Consider the following 6,137-nt stretch of genomic DNA (forward strand, 5'->3'; position numbering starts at 1 on the left):
GCTTAGGTAATTTTTTTATAGCTGCGAAGCTGTAAGCTGAGCGAAGCTATATTGCGGTGTTCTTGGTTTTTTACAATTCAAAGAATTTGAATTGTATTGGGGCGCTGTCTTTTTTTTTTAAGATCTGTTCACACATTTTCATGATTTTTGAAGTCAAATTGGAATAGTGATTTTGGTCACGCCGAAACAGGAAGTGGAGCGAAAAAGCGAGTGGTTTTGCGGCGTGAAATGTTTTCGCTCTAAATTTAAAGTAGAGTGAGAAACGGTGTTTGAACAAAAATTCGCTTTCTCGCTAGTGGTTTTTTGTTCACATGCGGCAATTTCACTTTGATTTTTACTGTTTTTTCGATTTTTTGGATCGGATTTTTTTCAAAATGGTTTTCCCAATCCATTCATAGTCCGTTCTAGGTCTAGTTTTCTGTTTAGTTAATGAAAATTCGTTGAATTGTACGTCAGGATTTGTCCTGCTATGTTTTTTTGTTTCGTCGTCTGACGCTCTTTTTTCGTTCAAAATTTTCTGAATGACTTCTTCCTCTCACTAACGGCATTTGCGAGCGTGACGTCATTTCTCACTCGCTTGAGCAAAAGTTTTTAGGTTATTTGCGTGATTAGATTTTGATCATACGTGACTTACCTCACTCAATAAAATTGACTTTTGCACTTTAAAACTTAAGTTTAATTTGAATTTGTTTAAGGTCAAAGGAACTCATATGTGCAGTAAAGGTCACTGATAAGAGGTTTCTGCGGAATGAATTTTAACAAGCTTTTTTAATTTATTGCTGAATTTTTTTTACTTGGTTTTTTGAGCGGCGTCGATTTTTTCAATTTAGATCTCTATCTGTTTCTATCTCTCTTATATGGCACGCAGGTCTATTCTTTCGCAGCTATTCCGGCAATCTGCCGGCTATGTTGTTTGACTGCTAGAATAATCTTCTGAATATTATTTCGGTGTCGACATAAAAGGCACCATGTTTAAGCGCCCATCTCTGCATGTTTTAGCCCCTAAACATGCTCTTCGGCAAAAGCGACTGGAAACAGTCGGATTCCAACCAGCGTCCTTGAGTTAAGAGCCAGAAGGTCAATGAGTTGAGCTAACATTCAGATAAGCCGCGTATTTTTCGGGATTTTTGTTCATTAACGTCGCATCCGTTTCTACTTTCTCCAATTTCCTCATTTTTACACTTTTTCGTGCTCCATGCCTTTCCTCCTGTAACTATCTATCTATCTATATTTTGAACGTAATTCGAATAGCTATATCACCATGTTTATCTTCATAGGTTTTAAGGCATCTCAAATGTGCAAAGCCTTTTGCATGTATTGTGAAAAACGTAAAAAAAATTGCCATCGCCAAAAAGTCAATGATCGAAAAGTTATCTCTGCCGTAAAGGTCAATGACTGAATAGCCGCGGATGTAAAAATAGGTCATTGACCGAAAAGCTGCCTATGACCGAAAAATTGCCTGTGGCAAAACGGCCAACGACTGAAAAACTGCGGTTCCCAAAAATTGTTTAATGATGGAAAACCTAATAAAGAAGACCGAAACCTTTGTTACACAAAAATAGCCCTTCGAATGGCATGTACTTATTCATCACAGATATTGACAGAATAAAGAATACTTAAGTAAGGCTCAGTTGCCGAAATGAAATTGAAGATGCAAAATTGTCCACTATTTATTCATTCAGTGTCGACTTAAACGGCAGCTTGTTTAAGCGCCTATCTCTATATGAAGCTGCAAAATTCTCCATATAATGTTCTTAAATTAGCTAGATAGTAAAGTGATTGGTTTGAACCTGGGTCTAAGGGCTGAGGAGCGAAAGTGCAATTAGTTAATCCAAGGAACAGGTGAGGCGCGTAAATAATCGGGATTATTTTCCTAAACGTTGCACCTATTTCTCTCTCCAATTTGTTCCTTTTTTTACATTTTCTTGCTCCATGTCTTTCTTCCTGTCACTGTCTATCTTCTATTTATATCTATATCTTCTTTATTTTAAGCTTAACTAAAATGCCTATACTACCGTGTCTGAGCTTCTAATTTTGACATGTTTTAAGGCCGCTTAGCTCTTTGAATGCATTTTGAAAAAGGTCAATGACCGGAAACTTGCCATTGCCTTAGAGTCAATGACCGAAAAGCTACCTATACCATATCCTTCAATGACTGAAAAGCACAGGATACAACAATAGGTCATTGACCGAAAGCTGACAATGACCGAAAATGCGCCGGTGCAAAAAGGTCAAAGCTACCTTTCTTTTCTGTCTCTCGTTTCTGTCTATCCTCTTAATTTGTTCTGCACTTTTCTGCGTTTCTTTTCTTTTGTTTCTTTTCCTTGTCATTTCTTTCTTTTCTCACTTTTTGTTTTTTCTTCTGCCTTTCTGTTCTTTTGTTCTCTTTCAATTCTCTCTCATTTCTCTCCCATCTCTTTTGTTTCTTTTTTTCTGTTTTGGCTTCTTTTTTGTTTTCTGTCTTCTTTTACTCCGTTTCTTTCTTGACTTCCCCTTTCGGCTTTCTCTCTTCTTTTTTTCGCTTTTCCCTTTCTTTTCTTTTTTCGTTTCTCGATTTCTTTTCTATCTTCCGTTGGTCTTTTTATTGTCTTTTCTCTCTGTCGTTTTTCTATTTTTTCTCTTGTCTTTTTTTTCTGTCTTCTCTTCTTTTCTCTCTTGCTTTTCTCTGTCTCCTTTCTGTCTGTCTTTTCTGGGCACCATTTTTAACTGCCTATCTCAGCATGTTTGAACAGCCATTAAACATGCTTTTTGGCAAAAGCGACTGGAATTTTGAGCGTAATTCGAAAAGCTATATCACCATGTTTATCTTCACAGCTTTTAAGGCATCTCAAATGTGCAAAGCCTTTTGCATGTATTGTGAAAAACGTAAAAAAAATTGCCATTGCCAAAAAGTCAATGATCGAAAAGTTATCTCTGCCGTAAAGGTCAATGATTGAATAGCCGCGGATGTAAAAATTGGTCATTGACCGAAAAGCTGCCTATGACCGAAATATTGCCTGTGGCAAAACGGCCAACGACTGAAAAACTGCGGTTCCCAAAAATTGTTTAATGATGGAAGACCTAATAAAGAAGACCAAAACCTTTGTTACACAAAAATAGCCCTTCGAATGACATGTACTTATTCATCACAGATATTGACAGAATAAAGAATACTTAAGTAAGGCTCAGTTGCCGAAATGAAATTGAAGATGCAAAATTGTCCACTATTTATTTATTCAGTGTCGACTTAAACGGCAGCTTGTTTAAGCGCCTATCTCTATATGAAGCTGCAAAATTCTCCATATAATGTTCTTAAATTAGCTAGATAGTAAAGTGATTGGTTTGAACCTGGGTCTAAGGGCTGAGGAGCGAAAGTGCAATTAGTTAATCCAAGGAACAGGTGAGGCACGTAAGTAATCGTCATTTTTTCATTAACGTCGCACCCATTTCTCTCTCCAATTCGCTCCTTTCACACCTTCTTGCTCCGTGTATTTCTTCCTATATAGATTCTATCTATGTCTATAACTTTTTTATATTAAGCGTAATTCGAATCCCTTAAGCACCATGTTTGAGCTCCTAATTTTCGCATCTTTTAAGGCCTCTTAGCGCTTTGCGTGCATTTTGAAAAAGGTCAATGACCGGAAACTTGCCATTGCCTTAGAGTCAATGACCGAAAAGCTACCTATACCATATCCTTCAATGACTGAAAAGCACAGGATACAACAATAGGTCATTGACCGAAAGCTGACAATGACCGAAAATGCGCCGGTGCAAAAAGGTCAAGCTACCTTTCTTTTCTGTCTCTCGTTTCTGTCTATCCTCTTAATTTGTTCTGCACTTTTCTGCGTTTCTTTTCTTTTGTTTCTTTTCCTTGTCATTTCTTTCTTTTCTCACTTTTTGTTTTTTCTTCTGCCTTTCTGTTCTTTTGTTCTCTTTCAATTCTCTCTAATTTCTCTCCCATCTCTTTTGTTTCTTTTCTGTTTTGTTTCTTTTTTGTTTTCTGTCTTCTTTTACTCCGTTTCTTTCTTGACTTCCCCTTTCGGCTTTCTCTCTTCTTTTTTTTCGCTTTTCCCTTTCTTTTCTTTTTTCGTTTCTCGGTTTCTTTTCTATCTTTCGTTGGTCTTTTTATTGTCTTTTCTCTCTGTCGTTTTTCTATTTTTTTCTCTTCTGTCTTTTTTTTCTGTCTTCTCTTCTTTTCTCTCTTGCTTTTCTTTGTCTCCTTTCTGTCTGTCTTTTCTGGGCACCATTTTTAACAGCCTATCTCAGCATGTTTGAACAGCCATTAAACATGCTTTTTGGCAAAAGCGACTGGAATTTTGAACGTATTTCGAATAGCTATATCACCATGTTTATCTTCACAGCTTTTAAGGCATCTCAAATGTGCAAAGCCTTTTGCATGTATTGTGAAAAACGTAAAAAAATTCCATTGCCAAAAAGTCAATGATCGAAAAGTTATCTCTGCCGTAAAGGTAAATGACTGAATAGCGGCGGAGGTAAAAATGGTTTATTGAGCGAAAAGCTGGCATTGTCAAAAGGTCATTCATCGAAAAGTTACCTATGCAATAAAGGTCGATGACTGAATACCCGCGGATGTTAAAATATTTCATTGAATGAAAAGCTACCTATGACCGGAGAGTTTGCTGTGGCACAAGGTTGAACGACTGAAAAACTGTGGTTTCAAATATTGGTCAATGACAAAATCCTAATAAAAGTGGCTGAAACGTTTGTTACACATAAATAGTCCTTGAATGACATGTACTTATTCATCGGATATTGACAAAATAAGGAATACCTAAGTAACGCTCAATTGCCAAGATGAAATTGAAGATGCAAAAATTTCCACTATTTATTAATTCAGTGTCGACTTAATTCGGTGTCTTAAGCGCCTATCTCTACATGAAGATGCAAAATTGTCCAAATAAATGGATTTAAATAAGCTAGATAGTGAAGTGTCGGATTTGAACCTGGGTCTAAGGGATGAGGAGCGAATGCTCAATTAGTTGATCTGAGGAGCAGGTGAGGCGCGTAAGCAATCGGGATTTTTCTTATTAACGTCGCACCCATTTCTCCAATTCGCTCCTTTCACACCTTCTTGCTCCGTGTCTTTCTTCCTATATAGATTCTATCTATGTCTTTTTTATATTAAGCGTAACTCGAATCCCTTAAGCACCATGTTTGAGCTCCTAATTTTCGCATCTTTTAAGGCCTCTTAGCGCTTTGCGTGCATTTTGAAAAAGGTCAATGACCGGAAACTTGCCATTGCCTTAGAGTCAATGACCGAAAAGCTACCTATACCATATCCTTCAATGACTGAAAAGCACAGGATACAACAATAGGTCATTGACCGAGAAGCTGCCAATGACCGAAAAGCTGCCTGTGCCGAAAGGTCAAATGTTTGTTTCTCTTCATTTTCTCGTTCTTTTCTTTCCTTCTGTTTCTTTTCTCTGCGTTTCTTTGTTTTCCGCTCTCGCTTTCTTTTTTTCTCTCTTGCTTTCTCCCTTCCTTTTCTTTTTTTTTTGTTTTCTCTCTTACTTTTATAATCCTTGTTTATGTCTATCCTCTAAATGTTTTGCACTTTTCTGCCTTTCTTTTCCTTTGTTTCCTTTCTTTTCTGTCATTTCCTTCTTTTCTCTCTTTTTTTCTTCTGCCTTTCCGTTCTCTTTCTATTCTTGTTTAATTAGTTCTTTGTTAAATTGTTTAATGAGGGAAAACCTAATAAAGAAGACCGAAACGTTTGTTAAACAAAATTAGTCCTTGAATAAGATGTACTTATTGATCACAGATATTTACAGAGTAAGGAATATCTAAGTAAAGCTCAGTTGCCGAAATGAAATTGAAGATGCAAAATTGTCCACTATTTATAAATTTGGTGTCAACTTGAAAGGCAGCTTGTTTAAGCGACTATCTCTTCATGAAGATGCAAAGTTTTCCATATAACTGGATTTAAACTAGCTACATAGTAAAGTGTCGGGTTTGAACCTGTTTGTAAGGGCTGAGGAGCGAAAGTGCAATTGGTTGATCCAAGGAGCACGTGAGGCGCGTAAATAATCGGGATTATTTTCCTAAACGTTGCACCTATTTCTCTCTCCAATTTGTTCCTTTTTTACATTTTCTTGCTCCATGTCTTTCTTCCTGTCACTGTCTATCTTCTATTTATA

This window comes from Convolutriloba macropyga, chromosome 6 (assembly GCF_964194025.1).
Source record: "Convolutriloba macropyga chromosome 6, txConMacr16.3, whole genome shotgun sequence".
NCBI classification, from domain to species: domain Eukaryota; kingdom Metazoa; phylum Xenacoelomorpha; order Acoela; family Convolutidae; genus Convolutriloba; species Convolutriloba macropyga.